Here is a 19,023-nt window from a genome sequence, read left to right as displayed (position 1 = left end):
CAGCCAATGCTGAGTTGAACAAAGGAACTAGAAGCCTGGTTTCTATATAAATGACGTAGAAAAGAAAAGACAAAATATAACAGAGTATGTTATTTTTTAAAAATTTCTTCTCCTATATTATAAACATATTTTTCGAACACTCAATGAAACACAATTCTGTCCTTACAAAAACCACAGCCTCATAGGGTGAATCCCAATGTAAACTAATTAATGGAAATACATGTTAAATGTATGTTAAACTTTTGCTATGGAAGCAGAAGAAGGAACTTATGTTTAAAAAAAAAAAAAACAGGAAAAAAGGAAATGACACTAGAAACTAGACAGTTAATTTTTAAAAGGCTTCAAAATAATTAAAATATGAGCCTTGCCTCCTTTCAATTTAAAGATAAGATAATAGGTTCACTTCCTGCCTGAGAAATGCATGCCCAAAAGCCAAAAGACACTTCCTCTCTTTTGTTTTGGGATTAGTTCAGAAGCAATCCTTTATAGGAGAAGCTTTTACTCTTCCCATTAAAATAAAGGAAGAAGAATGAGGAGCTTGCCTTTCTTTCTGAGATTTAGACTTTGTCAGCATGGATTTTAACTTTGTGCACTGCTGAACCAGGCTTATTTGATCCAGAGTTGAAGCTAGAAGACGGCTGGAAGGAAAGGTAAATACTTGAATAAATCAGGTTTGGAGCCATTCTTTCTTCAAATATATATACTTTCTTATAAGCCTTTTGTATAAGGGACCTACTTGGAAAAATTGTAAATTCTAGCTGAATAAAGATTCAACAAATTAACTTTTGTCTAAATAGTCCTGAAAAAAAGAGCAAGAAATAGATATCAACATGAGAATAAGGGTGAATTTCTACAATGAAGTCCCTACTGAAAAATATGGTCCAAAATGTACTTTGTAAACACTTACTCCTGGATTCCCTGTAAGTTATAAAAAATAGCTAAAATTCTTTCTATTCTCACTGATGGGTTAATATTGACCGTAGCAAACAGTATTCTATCCCACATACGGTCATTTCTTTTTTATTATTTAAGATTTTTATTTATTTATTTATTTATTTATTTATTTATTTATTTATTTATGAGAGAGAACATGCACACAAACAGGCGGGAGGGCAGAGAGAGAGGAAGAAGACTCCCTGCTGAGCAGAGAGCCTGATGTGGGGCTCTATCCTAGGACCCTGGAATCATGACCTAAGCCAAAGACGTTACTCCTGGGATAATGACCTGAGCCCAAGGCAGGTGCTGAAGCACCTGAGCCACTCAGGCACCCTTGGCATATTGTCATTTCTAATAACGAACTAGATTTACTTTGGATACTGTCTATCTTATTAGCAAGCCATCATTTTAATGTTTAATTAATTAGCTAATAATATTAAAATATAATAAAAATTATTTATGATGTTTTCTAAATTGTGATTTCAATTGTCAGTGAGTTAATGTAACATAAGACAATCTTGCCCTTAGTTGCAGAGAATACCAAGACAAGATGAAGATTCTAGTGTTAAGTGTGACCATCTTGAATTTTGTGACTTGCTTCCCGGTAAGTTTCAGTATTTTGGATAACAGTATCCTTATGAAACTAAAAATTAGATGGAGGGAAAACATCGATCATTAGCTTATGTTTAATGCAGAAAGAATACTTTGCTGAACAAAATACCATTGTATTTTTAATGTTCTATTTTCCTCCCTTAAAATTAATTATATACATAATGAAGTAAAGATAACAGAAGTTATAATATGTAACAGTAGAGAATTTAAAGGGATTCTGTATACTTCTTATACTATAAGAAATTCCATACTGAAAGTCTGCTATAGGACACTTGGATTTATACTTGCAGAGGCTAATTAATCTTAATATATGAGCTGTTCCTTTTTACCTTGATACTATGTATTTCTGACTTGATTAACCTAACAACTTATGGATAAAAAAAAAAGCACAGACCTACAGAATGTTGCTTTATTTGATCAATTTAGCACTGTGACTACTGATTTCAGGTTTTTAGTAAAATATAATCAGCAAGAGGAACCTCATAAAAATGTTGTACTTCTTTCCCTTTAGTATAATGGGAATCAGGAAACACACAGTCAGACAAATTATTTGTCTGCCAAACCACCTTTGTCTGCATCAGAGAGCCACAGAGCAAATCAACTCTCATCCATCCTCAGAGCAAAAAACAATTCTGCACCTACAGATGATTCAAATAGTTACTCTGAGTCTACTGATACAGTAACAAGGCACTCTGGATCTCTTTCAGAGAGAAACCACTCAGAGACTCTTCAAGCTAGTATGTATAACTTTCCCCCATTTGGAAACGATGTACCAAGTAATCCTTCAGCTAACCAGACTTCAGCTAGCTTTGCTTACGTTGAGGGTCCAGAAGACAACTCTACTCAGGCAGAGTCTCCAATGAGCAATGTTTCACCTTCATCTGCTGCTATGCAGGATACTTCTGCTGTCAGTGTCATAATTTCCAGATTTGTACCCAATTCTGCAATAACACGGAGGATGGTGGCTGTTTCTGAGGAAAATAGCATCTCAGCACCTGTATCCATAACCACCCACCAGTATAAGTCTGATTCCATTGCTATTCCCCACTATCAGGGAAACACCAAAGCAACCCAGAGTCTTGAACCCTTCTTGCTCTCCACTAGAAGATCTAAGCCATTCTTTGCTCCTAATCATGCTGCATACATACAAAACACTAAGAATGAGTTTAGTGCCTCTGCAGACGAGAGAAACACTGCCATATCAAATTCAAACAACCTCCTTGGAACTTATACCACTACTGGTGAGGAAGAAGCAAGACTAGAGAATATATTCTTCACTGATACTACCACTCTTACGAAAGAAGGCAATACAGCTACAATTGATGCTACAGACATTCTAGAAGATTATACAACTCTGCTTGATGTTCCTGACATGGAGGATGAAAATGTAATTATAATTGACACTACTTACCTGGAAAGATATGGCAAAACTATGAGCAACTCTCCAGATGCTCCACAGAAAGACGATTCTGTTGTAATTAATGCCACAGACAAAAAGAATCACCACAGAACTACAGTTAATACTCAAATGCGTAGCGTTTCCTCTGCAAAAAATACCAATGACTTTGAATCTTATCCTATTCTGCGTACTTATAACAAGGCTGATATCAAATCTAGCATGGCCACCACTGATGCTGATGAAGCCACTTCCAATATCAATCCCATTAATACTAAAAATTCTTTTCTAAATTATAGAATGTATAAGAAAAACAATAATGCTATTAGTAATTTCAATGATACGAAGACAATGTTAGATGTAGCTAAAAATACGATGCATGCAGGGGACTTAACTTTTTCCAAAACAAATGGTATCACTTCTACAAAGCATTATGCTAACCCTAACTCCATAGCACCAACAACTAACATTAATTTTAAAACAGCTCGGCCTTCAAAGGAAAATACAATAATAGATGGCAGACATACTGTACAGATGGAAAACAGCATGACACCTAACAATAACAATATTGCTAAAGCAACTGGATCTAAACTTGATGACCCAGTAACTGAGTTCCATTCTAATATTCCTGCCAGTGTACATCTTAAACTTGATAGGAATTATTTTAAGTCTGTGAGCAATGATGAAATTGAGGAAGTCATTCCTGTGGTCCAACAGACTACAAATATGGACCAAGATGATGTAGTTACAAAGGAAGTCATCTTTCTTCATCCAGACATTTCCACAAGAGAAATTAGAAGAAAAGTTTACTCTCTTAACCCTGGTGCAGATTATGGCCAAATAGCCGGAAACAAAATCATCCTCCTTTCTGATATCCCTGATATGTTCAACCCCCTATTCAAAAATAAAATAAGGCTCTTTACAATAGACAGCAAAAACCTCATTAAAAATAGAGGTGACCATAGAACCCCCACCACAATTTCTGCAAATAACACCAGAGCCAAAATGGATGTTGAAAGAACTAGTGTGCTTAAAACAGCCAATTTCCAGAGCAATATCACTCCTATCATCACTCCCCCTGGAACTGTTGGAACCGTCTATTTTAGTGAAGACCGTGTAGCTGACATGACCACCTCAGCTTCAAAGCTCAGTTTCACTCCTTCAGATAAATCTACTGATTCTGTGGATGAAACCATTAGCCTCTCTACTAGTAATAACAATGCCAGTGGTGGTTCAGGTCCCAACCCTGAAACAGACTTTCCTATTAACAAAGGAGACACTTTTCTGTCAGTAGCTGAATCATCCACCCTAATGCCCAAAGCCCAAAATAATCAAGTTCAAAACTCCCTGCTAACTAAACATGATTCCTTGACTGATGCTTGGATATCAGATTCTGTGGCTAAAAATTCTCATCTCATTAGTGATGCCATTATGCCACGAAAATGGAAAATTAATAAAGTATCAGTAGATCCATTGAACATTCCATTGGAGTCTACTTTCCTTACAGCTGATTTCACCTTTCCCACTGACGAATACAGTACAGGTAAGGGGCCCACAGATATGACTGACAAGTCTGAACTGATGATTAATAAGGCCACCAGACCAGAAGGAAGGTCCACTGTAGCCCTTAACTCCTTGCCTGCAAAAACAGCTGGTATTCATACACAAAAACAAAGATTTAGAAGTTTGATAGACAAAGAAAGGCTTAATGAAGAATTAACTCCCTATATGGAAGTAAAATCTGCAGTGGGAGAAGATGGTATTTTTCAGATAGAAGATCTTTTACCTGAACATAATTCCAAGTACTCTGAATCAGGAAGCAGTGACTTTGAAAGGAATGGATTTGTGGCTGTGCATAGCACAAAACCTCTTTCCAAATTAAGTAGTAATATACTTACCACTGAAGTAACAGTAAGTGACAGAGACCTTACCACTCCTGAGGAAGAAAATGCTGATGTTCTATATGTCACTAAACCTGCAAATGGCAAAACACATTTTAAGACTATAGTCACCAAAGCAACAGTTAATGGTTTGAGCAAAAGTGCATCTGTGAAACAGAATGTGGAAGCAGCAGAAGGTGCTGAATTCCTTCCACGTAGCAATTCTATCCCCCAAAGTGGAAAGGATCACCACATACTCTCTAATTTATACTACAGTGTCATCACTGATAATCCACTTACTATCATCAAAGAGAACCCAAATGTTGCTCGGAACACAATGCAACATAAACCATTACTCTTCACAATGGATAATGCAGACCTTACTGATTATAGAGATGACTCTCAAACCCCTGCTGCCACCCCATCAAGCAATGCTAAAAGACTGATCAATAAAGGCAAAAGGGCTGGGACAGAAATAACAACTATCCCTCTTGGCCATCCTACTCTAGTTGATGATATTTCCAATGAGGATAAAAATACTGATGCTGTAACAGACTTGGCTTCAATAGCTTTCATCTCGCCATTAAGGAAAGGCATTCTGACCATGAATGAAGCTAATACTCATAACAATAAACCTAAGAAACTAGGAACTGACTTTACCATGTCCAGAGGAGATCCCAAGGTGTCTACAGATGATGGCACTCTATTAGCAGCTTATTCCTCTGCTTTTATGCCATCTGTTGACCCTTACAGTCATCCTCAAGCAACAAATCCTATAAAAAAGATCTCTTTGGCAGATATTATAATACCAAAAAATTTTCAAAATAAGTCTACCCCAGCAGCTTTGACAGTGGCTGTCACTGCCACTTCTCAAGGAGATGCTGACACCATGCTTTACAGTGCACAATATGAATCTAAGCACCCTTTTAAGGCAAATATAACAGTGAACTCTGAAGCATATCCTCAAAAAGACATAGGTATTATGGCAAAGGAAGAAGGTGGACTTGAAGAAAATGTGAGGAATAATGTTTATGGTACACCTATTGCAGGTGATAATGTTCCTAAAGACAACAACTTGACAGCTAAACATTCTCTTCACTCTGGTGTATATCATTCCACCAGATCCAAAGGAACAACTAAAACCACAGCAGACCAATTTGAATTTGAGAATCCTGCATCATTTTATAAGACTGAAGTCTCAAAACCTCTACTTAGAAAATTTGCTCCAGAGTTCCAAAGAAAAGTGATTGTGAGAAACAGTAATAGTGATGCTGAATATGACACATCCTTTGGTGGTGATATTCTTTATCCGATGATGAAAGAAAATGTTCCAAAAGGCTATATATTTTCCCCTGAAAGATCTACTTTTATAACATCAGATTTTAGAATTCCAATGAAAGATAATACAAACCCTGTTCTGGAAGGCACTGTATTATTAGGTAAAGGAATTTCTCACACAAATTATGCATCCTATACTGATGAACAAAGTGATCCTGGAACAGAAAAAGACCAAACTGGTACAGATAGCACAAAAAATTCTCACACAGGCATTATACCTGTGACCTTCTCCATTCCTATTCCCTCTGAAGACACAAATGTGAAAAATTATTACCATATATCTGGAACAGGTACTCCTGTATCCCTAGGATATGCAAATACATTAAGAGATGATTCTTCTATTCTTAGGCCTGAAACTACTCTGGCAAAGGAAAATAATCTAGATGCTATGGACCTGATCGTCATTGAACCTGATAAAAGTGATTCAGAGTATATTTCAAATAAGCATTCCCTTGAACTAGAGAAGGAAGAAAAGAGTTTTATTCAAAAACCTATTTCATTTATACACAGACCAAATGGACTCGAATTTCATACAACCTACCCTAAAGCTGTGGCCTCAAAGAGTCTTCTGTATAGAATAACTCACCCTGAGTTTGAAACTACAGAAAAATATCAAACTATTATTCTCAAAGAAGAAAATTCTGACTCTGATATCGTTGCCACTTTTTTCAAAGATTATACCAAAAACTTCAACACTCAACATCTGGAAAACATGGCACCCTCCCTAATGGATGCTGAGACTTCTTCCTCTGAGTTTCTAGAAAGATCATCTATGCAAGAGGAAACTATAAGTGAAGATGATGCTGTCATCATTCTCCCTGAAATTTCTGATTTGGGAAATAAAAAAATCCAGTATTTCTTTGTACCATACACAGAAACAACTGTTACCATGGGAGAGAGCAGCACATTTGGCACTGTGCCCACTGATCATGCTGAAATCATTACCCCCATAAAAAGTCAAGGTCGTTTCTATAGGAAAGGCATTTCATCCATTGTTGGTAACCCAATTGCTCCAGAGTTGGCAGACACCATCAAATCAGAAAAATCAAAAGTCAATGAAAATAAACTGGACTTAGCTGAAATGATGCCTTCACAGGATCACATGCACCTCTTGGCTCAGGATATTGCCTCTCAAGCTAAGAATATCTCCTATGTCGGTGAAGTTACTAAAGGTATCATCAAAAAAGATTCAATAGCTTCTCTTAATCCTGTTAGTGCCACCAAAATACCAACAAACGTTACCATTTCACCTAACGCCCCCACCTTTGACTCTAAGGAGAGCAATAAAAATGGTAACTCTACCCTGTCTGAAATAGATGATGTCCTGTCCATAAAATTAAAATATCTACTTATTCCTAATCAGAAAAAACCTAGAATTACAGATGCTCTTAGTCAAAATGATGATTCTTTATCTAATAAATCAGTGGACTTAGAGCCACTAGGTGAACATTCTATTATCACTGACCAAAACAGGGAAGTCACCAAGGTGCAAAGTAACCCTCAGCTTTTCTCCATGGTCTCCTCTGTTCCTCTGGAAGATCCTACTACTTCTTCAGAGAACCCTATAAATGTAGCCACTGGCATACCTACCACTGAAAATGAAGGCATTTCTGATAAAACTGGCACCATGGCCATTGCACCTAAAACGGTTTTTCAACCCACAATTCACGAAAAAGAGCAGATAAATAAAAGTTCTGACCAAGCTGTAAACCACCATATAAATAAAGCAGTTATCAATCCATCTGCTAAAGAAATCACTGCCTCAGGAACTGGGACGAATGCATTCTTTGGTAAAGATAAGGCTATTGTAGAGGATGAATCCTATAATTCTGATGCCCAAATTCCAGTAATCTTAAGAGAGGTAAATTCAGTGAACATTAGTCCTTTCATTCTTAAGCCTTATGTTGCTTCTGCTGAACATAAAGTACCCAGAACTTTAAAAGAAACATTTTACCCTGATTTCACAATGAGCACAGCAAAGCTAAGAAAGGCCAAGGCTGAGGGCTCATTTCCTCTTGGTAATGATAACTTAAAGAAGTCTGTCACAAACTCTAATAATAAATCATATCCACCTGTGAAACCAACTCTTCCTCCTACTGGTTCTGTTGATGATAATTCTGAATTTGATCCAGCGCTTGTTGCAGGAGAGAGCAACATAAAAATGACTGATGAGTCTATTATAGCTAGAGATATCATTGTTCTACCTGACAAAGAAATAATTTCACCTGACAATATTATCTTAATTGATGACATAAAGAACATTATAAATGGAAAAAGGCATGTAAACTCTATAGAAAGTGATAATGCTGCTCAATATGAAGTAATCCCTTTTACAAAGGACTTTTCAGTAGAGTCAGATGTGGTTTTTCTGGAGGATGAAAACAATCCAAATGATATAAATCTAATGACCACTGGGCTTGATAGCAATACTTTTAAATATATATCCGAGAAAAATAGCTTTTATGTTGGAGAAAAAAGAAAGAGCCTCACAACAAAAACATCTCTCTCTGTTCAAGGACTCCATGGATATGGATCTCATGATCCTTTCCCCACTGTACATGTCCCTGAGAGTCTCCCGAATGAAAATCCTGTAGAACCCAAAACTAAACAAAAATACCAAATGTTGATCTCCAGAAAAGGAAACCCTGATTCTGACAAAGATAGAACCTTTCTCAAAGATTATATTGCCAAATTCAAAAGCAAGTCACCTACAACCATGAATTACTTACCCACAGAAGGAAATAGTAAAATCTCCCCCAAGTTTCCTGATGATTTATCTCTGGAAAAGGACACTCTAAATGGAAATGACATTATCATCACTCTTCCAGAAGGCAAATGGATTGAGCATATCAATGCTACAGACCCAGAATCAACAGAAACTATGGGAGAAAGTAAGACATTCCCAGATGAAATCATTGATCTCACCTTGAGCACAACTCCAATAACAACCAAAGGCCAGCTCTCCAGGGGATATGTCACATTCACTACTCTTTCCTACCAAAGGGAACCTGAGATGTCACCCAAATCAGAATATAATCAAAATAAACATTTGAAGACAGAGAACTATAATTCACAGAATGCCACTGTTCCTTCAACTACATTCAATGTCAGCCTTAATAATAATGAACTTCCCTTTATTGATAAAAATTCTGGGAATAAAAAAAATAGAGCTTCAATATCCTCTTCACCAATGAGGACAACTCACACCGTTGGCGATACCACTGCTCTTTCACTTGAGAACAGTTATGAAGGGGGTGATTCTATGCAACCTGATGAAAATAATGATAGGTCTAAAGAACTTCCATCTCTACTAACATCTGAAAGCATCATTCTTAAGCCTAAAGTCTTAGCCAATGATTCTGTTCTAATGAGTGGTAACTCCTTGACTGACCCCTCAAAGTCAGTAGTAGTAGCATCAGAGACAGGGATTGAACACCTTGACTTCATTCATGGAACTGATATTTCAGAAAATCAGGACATTAAAATTCAAACAGATTTTCAGCCCTATCTCTTGGATTCAAATATTCCTTCTAATGATTCAGGAATTTTTACAAGGAATTCCACAGATGATGAGGCTGATTCAGCACTTCCTGTGGAAAGAGAAACTGTTAACATTTCTGAAGTTAAAACAGATGTTCAACCTCGGAGTACAATGATGAGAGTGGTTTTGCCTAGAGAAATAAGCCCCATCTCTTCTGAAATTAAAAAAATGGTTGGGCTCCCTAGTAAGGAAGACACAGCTGCTAAATTTGATTTAAATCACATTACAAATTTCATTCCAACTTTGGAAAAAACACTTCCTTCAGTCTTTGAGCCCAATGCTCTCTCTAAGACCAATAACAAAGAGGACAAACACAATATTTCTGAAGCAGGAAATTTTGTTTCAGGAGATTCAAGGACATTGAAAGATAATCCTTTCTTTGGTAAATTTAATATTTTTGCTACACCTCAAGCTCCTCCCAATACAAAAAGAATCCTTTCAGTTGATTCCACCATGTCTCTGGAAAAGACTTTAAAGCCTAAGTATAAAAACTCCTCTCCTCCTGAAGAAGATGCAGACGTAGCAGGTTTGCTTCAGAATGTTCCTACTGGATCCGATGTGCCACTATGGAAATCAATTCTTTCTCCTAATTATACAATGTCTGTGAGTTTACCTAAATATTCTGAAATTCATCCAGTTGTTAAAATAAATGAAGCTACAACAACAAACACTTATAATAATACTCCATTTGAGGAAAGAAGTACTCCGTCCTACAAAGCCATCATTTCACCTAGTACCAATACTTCAACAAAAGGCATGGTGAACACTATTTTTAATAAAAGATTTCAGATAATCACTGAATATGAAATAGTTCCTACTACAGAAAACATTTCAGACATTACTTTAGATGGTGAAAACATCTCAAATACTGAGGGTGTGATAAGCACTGTGCCTAATGAAACAACCCTTGAGTATGCCACAAATAAGAATGTACTAGAACCAAAGGAAGAAAAATATAATCCTATTATTAAGAAAACTACTCTTGTTTATGATCCCCAAATACTTAGGTCTCACCAATTCTACTCCAGTGGTGATGCCTCGGAACATTTATCTCGAGGAGCCCCAACTGAGATTAAACCTAAAGAAATACTGCAAAATTTGGTATCTAGAGAGGAACATACCAGCTCTGATCTTGATGCTATTGTTCTCAAAAGTTCCACTGACAATTCAAATTCTCAGGCTCCCAGATCTGTGACTCACCCCCCAACTCACACAAGTGAGAGTATTCACGAGTTTCTAGGCAAAACAACCTTGAAAAGGGACACTTTACAAGGAGATGACACCATCATTTCCCCTAAAGACAAGATAATGGAATACACCCTTGTTCCAGACCCAGAAATAACAGCAACCATGGTAGAGGGAAGGATTTTTCCAGATGAACCCATGCACCTCACTGTTACCACCTCTCCATTTAAAACTAAGAATCAATTCTTTAGAAAAGTCATTTCACCTGCCATATATAACACTGATGTCCAAGGTAAAGCAGACAACATCTTATCGTCCCAAGCAGACACTGTTAAAGGTAAAACTAATATGACAGAGATGCAACTCTCAACGGATGGCATTATTCCTTTGGCTGAGTTCAATGTCATCCCTAAGGACAAACTTTCTTTCATCAATGAAGATACTGAAATTTTAAACAAAAGGACTTCAGTCTCTTCTTTACCTATGAATACAGTCAACCATGTGGATGAAACCACTACTCCTTCTACTGAGAGTAGTTATGAAAGAGGTGATTCTCTGCTGCCAGAAGACAATATTAGGTCCAGGGGATTCCTACTTCTACAAATCCAAGAAAAGGCCATGTTCACTCCTAATGTGTCAACTGAAAATCCTGAAATCTCTGACCCAGTGACAAATACCTCCTTGGCTAATTCTTCAATTTTATTATCAAACACACTTAAGACAATTATTGAATACCCTAATTCTATTAATGATGGTCATAGTCCCAATAAAAATAAAACTGACCTCAGGCAGTACTCCAAGAGCTCAACAAAACTTCCCACTGGTTCCACTATTTTTTCAGACAATTCCACAAATAATGAGTTTTATTCACTGTCTTCAGTAAATAGAGAAACTACTGATGGCTCTAACACTAAGACAGATAAAATACATTCTGAACCTCAAAGAACAATCATGAAAGCCTTTTCTCCTACAAAAGTCTCTCAACATAAGGTCCCTGAAGAAAGAAAAATAGCTAATTTTTCTGATCAAGAAGCTCTAGCTGCTAAATATGATTTAAGTCACATTCCAAATGCAACCAATCTCAGAAATGCAACCATTCTCAATTCAGCTATGAAGAAAATCTTTCCCTCAGTAACTGAGCTTACTACTCTGTCCAAGAGTGACAACAATGTGGAAGAGGAAGTACACATTTCTAAACCAGGTAATTTTTTCCCAAAAGATGCAAGTACATTGAGAGATAATTTTTTCACTGCTAAATTTGATGCGACCTCTACTAAACCTCAAGCACCCCCCAAATTAAAAGGAATATTTTCAGTTGGTTCCACATTAACTCTTCCAGAAGCTTCTAGGTCTAATTATCAAAGTTCTTCTGAAGATGCTACTGGAGAAAGGACCATCACAAATACTCCCATTGGGACATATGGCCTACCACCATGGAAACCAACTCTTCCTTCTGATTTCACAACATTCGTGAGTTTATCTGAGTATTCTGAACTTGATCCGGGTATCAAAATGAAAAAAGACACTACAACAAAGACTAATAATAATATTCTACCTGGGGAAAGATATAGTCCATATGACAAAACTATTTCTTCACTTCGTATCATTCTTTCAAAAAAAGGCATGAAAAACCCTATGAATACTATTAATAACAATAAATTTGGAGATAAGACTTTTATAGGAAAAGATATATCCACTGAAGTAGTTCCTTTTACAGAATACATTTCAGAAAAGGCACATGACACCCTTTCGGCAGGGGAAAATATTCCAAATGATGAGGATATAGTAACTATTATACCTGTTGACAGTGCCCTTGATTATGTTGCAGATAACTATGTCTTTGAACTAGTGAGGGAAAGAAATGGTGCCCTAACAAGTAAGACCACACTCAGTAATGACTACAATGTACTTGAGTCTCTTTCACCCCATGCCAGTGCTGCAGTCTCTGAACATGCATCCCAAGGATCTCCAACTGATATCAAAACTACCAAAAAACACCAGAGCTTTATTCCCAAAGACAAAAATCTTAATTCTGATGATGCTACTACTGTTCTCAAAAGTTCTTCTGTCAATTTTAATAGTAAGGCTACCAGATCCATGATTTATTCTCTAACTGATTCAAGGTGGATTTTTTCACCTGAATTTCCAGGTGAAATAGTTGTGGAAAACAGTCCTCAAATTAGTGACAGCACCACCATCATTCTCCCTAAAGGAGAAAGAATGGAGTACTCATTTGTTCCAGACCCAGAATTAATGATAAGAACGGGAGAGAGAAAGATTCTCACAACTGATTCCATCAGACCTGCTGGGATCACCCATCTTACAGAATTTAAGGACCAATTCAACAGGAAAGGTATCTCATTTTCTTTTTATAATAATGATACCCCAAATGAAGCAAAACCCATATCAGCCATATTGAATGCAAATAAGCATAAACCAAACTTGGCAGATATGCCCCATTCACAGAACAATATTACTCTTTTGGCTGAGTTTAATGTCATTCCTGATGATGATCTTCTCTTCATTGGTAAAAATACTGAAAAAGCAAACAACAGAGCTTCAATCTTTTCTTCATCTATGGATAAGGCAGCCAGCACTGTGGGTGATTCCATTCTTCTTTCCACTGAAGGTAGTTATGAAGGAGGTGATTCTACATTACCTGGAGATGTTAAATCTAGAGGGTTCTCATCTCTATTAACATCTGCGATGGTTATTCCTAACTCCTTGCCTGAAAATCCTGAAACCTCTGGCCTAATAACAGATCAATTCTTATCTGAATCTGTAATAAATAGGTCAGAAATGTTAGAAAGAGCAATTGAAAATGTTGATGTCATTAATGGAGGTGATGTTCTAGAGAGACAGGTAATCAGTCAAGCTGACATTCATTCCTATCCATTGGCTCAGAATATTTCTCCAACTGGATTGATTACTTCTTCAGGTAGTACCACAGATGGTGAAGTTGATTCATTTTTCTCTCTGAATAGAGATACTCCTGAGAATTATAAAACTAAGACTGACAAAATACATTTCAAATCTCAAAGAGCAATGATGAAAGACTTATCCCTTAGAGAAGAGTCTCAAGATAGTGTCTATGAAAGAAGGAAAACAGCTAATCTTTTGGATCAAAAAAATCCAGCTGCTAAACTGGAACTACATAATTTTACAAAAACAACAGTTTTCATACCAGCTATGAGGAAAATCCTTCCATCGGGAACTGAACCCAATCCCCTCTCCAAGAGTAACAGCAATAAGGAAGATTCTTTCACTGTTAAATTTAATGCTACTTCTTTCGAACCTCAAACACCTCCCAATTTAAAAGGAATCTTTTTAGCTGATTCCACATTAACTCTTCCAGAAGATGTTAGGCATACCTCTCATGATAAAGTCACTAACACAGGAGGTTCCATCACGAATACCCCAACTAGACTACACGGTCTACGATGGAGGTCAACTTTTCCTCCTTCTGATTTCACAACATCCATGGGGACTTCCAAATATTCTGAACTTGTTCCTGTTACTAATATGGGAAAAGATATGACCAAAAAGACTGATTATAACATTCCACATGAGAAAATAATTATTCCATCTGATAAAGGTATCATCTCGCCTATTATTACCTCTGAAAAAGACATGGCGAGTACTTTACAAGGGAATATATCTGAGCATAAAGATCTTCCAAAGAGAGGGATGGCAGCTGAATATGGAATCATTTACTTTCCAGAAGACATTTCAGAACGGGTGGATGACATTTCTTCTGAAGGCAAAATCACTCCAGTATATATGGACCATACAACTATTATGTCTGATAACGGTGGTTCTGAATATATCTCAGATATACATGCCTTCGAATCAGAAGACAGAGCTAATAATTCCCTGACAAAAATGGGTACACTCATGTATGTCCCCAAGACACATATGTCTTATGCACCATATCCCACAGTTGCTGCTTCAAACAGTCTATCTAAGACAATATCTCCAGTGTTCGAAGCTAAAGAAAATTACCAAGCTATAATTCCTAAACAGGAAAACAGCATTGACGCTAATGCTATTGCTCTCAAGAATTCCAATGCTAATGTCAATACCAAAACTCACAGACCTACAACTCACTTCCTAACTGATACAAGTATAAAGTTTCCTTCTAGTTTTTCCAACAAAACACCTGCAGGAAAAAGCACCATAAATGGTAATGATGACACTGTAATTCCCTCTAATGGCTTTGACTCAGAAAATAAAATAACAGAATATTATTCCCTGTCTCCAAATGTAAAACCTGTAATTGACAGCAAGACATTCACAACTGATACCACTAATCTTGCTTTTGAAAATACTGGTAATTTTCTCAGGAGAACCATTTCACCTACCATTCATAAGACATTTACACTCAAGAGAGCAGACACTACCACATCTAGTATATCTGATCTCACTGAAGATCAAACAGGTATAGCTACAGTATCTGGTTCAAGGTTTAGTAATTTTCCTTTAGTTCGGCTTTCCAGTGATGACCTCTCCAATGTGAAAGAAAACAAAGGAGGTGGAACCAACACAGTTCTTACTTTCTTTTACCCTTTGAAGAAGATGTCTGCCAGCATGTCAAACGTTCCTGTTATTTCTACTAAGAACAAAAATAACATTGGTCATTATAGCCTTCCATCATCAGAGAGCGTCAGGTCTCTAAGACTTGCACCTATGGGACTACCTGAAATTCTCATCCTAACTTCTAAAGATTCTGCTAAAGAAACTGCAGCCTCCAAACTTATAAAAGGCACAAACGTATATTACCCAACACTGTTAATATCAGCAGCATCAGAGCCTGTGTCTATAGACTTACCTTACTTCAATAAAGGCATTGCCTCAGACGGACAAAACACTAAAAGTCAAATAGACCCAAAGGCTTTCCCTTTGGTCTATACTGTTCTCCAAGCTGATTCCACAGGTTCTTCAGACAATATGGCTAATGCCGAATCTAACACATCTGCTAGTATTGTCACCAAGAGCAAAATTTTTGATATTGATGCCTTTGGTGATCAACATTCAGAACCCAAGAAAACAACCATCAAGTTTTCTCCTCTTTTTCCTAATGAATACAGTAAACCAAATTTCTATTACACAAGGGAAATAACTAAAGCTTCTGCGATGAAAGACACAGCTGAAGTGAATCACCTTATAGATGTAAGTAGAGCAACAGGAAATGATCCGGTTATTCAGGTGGAAACAAACTCTCTAAAAGATGCTAACCTAAAGCCTTATCTTGTAAATAAAAATATCATTGATGATAATAAATCAGGTAATAAAGATGATGACATTGTCCCTGTTGCAGCGTACTCAAGCCTTCACAAGTCAAAGAATTCCCTCCCAGATGGATCTGTTCCTCAGGAAACTTACTTCACTACCAGGAACTCAAACTTGCTCACAGAAGTGATCACCATTATTCCTACTGAGAGAAAATCTTTATCTTACACAGAGATCATTCCCATGGTAGAAGAAAATTCTTGGTTGGAATTTAATTAGCCAATTTCAGCACAAAAAATTCTAAATTTCAAACTTCAGAAAGCACAAATGATACACAAGAATGCACTGTCAAGATAAAAAAATTTTACCTAAATTTCAAGAAATTTCTTTTGTAATGCAAGCTAACAAGGAGGTTGAAGGAAAGATTTTCTTTAGGGCTGATATTCTTCAGTCACATATAGAAACAATTACTCTAAAGGATATCCCTGAGAAGCCTACAAACAACAAAGAAGACATGAGTGTCATGACCCTGATATATATGCCATCTTCCTTGGAAACAAAAAAAAAAATTGACACCACAGGCCAACACATCTTTCAATTACAATTTCCTTACTTATGAACCCAACATTCCAATCACTGGAGGGTAAGAGAAAAAAAAATGTGGATCTTGCTATAATCAAATATCCAGATATAATTGCTCCCCTCACCTTCCTCCCTGTTTCTGAAGCCTGGGAATTCTCTCACAAATGAAGATATTGAACCTGAAACTTCCTCAACAACTACATTCCAATAATGATTGTATAATCACTGCACCTAAGGTTAACTCTATTTTTCCAATAAATTTATAAAATTTGAAGTTATATAGACTCCTTCAAAAGTAGGAATTCCAGTGTCAATTGGAGACACCACTTACCTCAACTGATATTTTTAAAATTGCATAAGACATATCATCTGATAAATTTCAAGATATTCTCCAGGCAAAGACAGTCTTAAGAGTATCACTATGATACTGGCATTTTCAAAGTCTGTATCTGAGGACTCTTCCTAGCCAAGTATCCCTGAAAATCATAAATTGTCAAATAACCTTCCTGAGGCCTTACTGAGACTCTTCTTTTGTTACCAGCTTCCTCCTTTTCACTTAAAAAAAATTTAAAAAAAAAAAAAGCTTTTTTTTTTTCATCGTGGAACTGAAGAAGTTGTTACTTAAATATAAACTTAATGCTTCTCTGAGAAAAGAAAATTTCTTTCCATTAGTATAGTAGACATTACAACTATAGAAGAAACAACTATTTAGATAAAATGAAACTCATCTATACAATATGATCCTCTATCCTTAGTCAAGTAATATCTTTGGTGATAATGATCTATTGGTCAAATAAGAGTCTCCTGAGTTCCCTAGAGCAGATGACTCCAGTTCCATGCTCAAAATTGCCATAATTCCAGGAGTCCTGCTAGAATTTTCACATATGCTTCCTGCTCTTTGATGGATGATACATACTCTCAATGGAAGGTATTCTCTTTAAAGTCAATGGTTTTAAGAAAAAAAAAAGATAATGGTAATAATATCCTCTATAGGAAAGAAAATACTTATTATGCTATAATCAATGTGATCCCACCTCACAGCTATATTAGTTGAAACAGTTTGGTGTTGTATATTAGTTGAAACAGAGCACAACAGTAATCCCTGAAATTAAACATAAGGTGACAAATTAAATGTTCATAAAAATGAATATTTTGCTCCTTATTCTAATATTATTCAATATATACCAAGTACTCCAAATTGACTTCCAGTGATTATACAGCTAACACTTCCAACTTTTTTTCCCCTTTTGTACATGAAAAATATTCCCCCAAAAAGGACACCAAGTCTTCTGTTTATAGCACGCCTTATCCTGAATCAAGGCTCACAAACTCTAGATAAGGAAAAAAGGAGAGGTTAAAAAACCTCCCACTGAGTTAGCCAAGTGAGAAAATGGCTTTACCTTGTGATTTCCTTTACTGCCACTGGAAATGAGTTAGAAAATAAAGAAGCTGTGCTTGTCACTAACTTAAGACATTCCTCCCCATCCCTGATACTGACAGCATTTTCCATGTCAATAAAGACAATGAAGGGGAGGTGGGGGGGGGGGTGAATGGGTGATGGGCACTGAGGTGGGTACTTGACGCGAAGAGCACTGGGTGTTATTCTATATGTTGGCAAATTGAACACCAATAAAAAAATAAATTTATTATTAAAAGAAAAAGACAATGGGACCCTCCATAGTGACATCACCTTGAAGCAAAAACATTTCTGGATAAGCTGTATCTTAAAAGGGAAAAATGCCCATCTTAATTCTACATAGAATGGTGAGATAATCTACACCAGGCCAATCAATTAAGAAAAGACACTGTAAACTTGGAAGTTGAGTCCAAATCTAATGAAGAAAAGCATTTGCCCTTGACATGGAAACTGCTACTCTGGCTGATGCCACTAACCTTTTTCAGATTTAGTTGTGTCTAAGTATGAAAATTCTCTTTCTTCTAATGACACTGGGCAAACACTAACAGTAGGCTACAATCTCCTTTCATCTAAGTAGCTAAACATTAAGAATAATAACAAAATGATGATGGCTGATACAACTAATATCATTATAGAAAACACTCCCTCTGAAACTGAAGATATAATTCTTAAAGCTAATACAGTTATTCCATACTTCAATTTTGCTTCTTGGTGAATTTTGACATATAATGCCAACTTCCTGGCTTTAGGTTGAAATAACACTCTCTGTAGAAAAATACTCCTAATGAAATTAAATCTACAAAACCTGACATTCTCATTGTTAAGCATGTTAATTCAAGAAAAAGTAAGAACTGCAATGAAGAAGAAAACTACAAAAACCCTAAAAGGCCAGTAATTTATTATCTTT

This window comes from Vulpes vulpes, chromosome 2 (assembly GCF_048418805.1).
Source record: "Vulpes vulpes isolate BD-2025 chromosome 2, VulVul3, whole genome shotgun sequence".
NCBI lineage: Eukaryota > Metazoa > Chordata > Mammalia > Carnivora > Canidae > Vulpes > Vulpes vulpes.
This window is presented reverse-complemented; position numbering follows the sequence as displayed.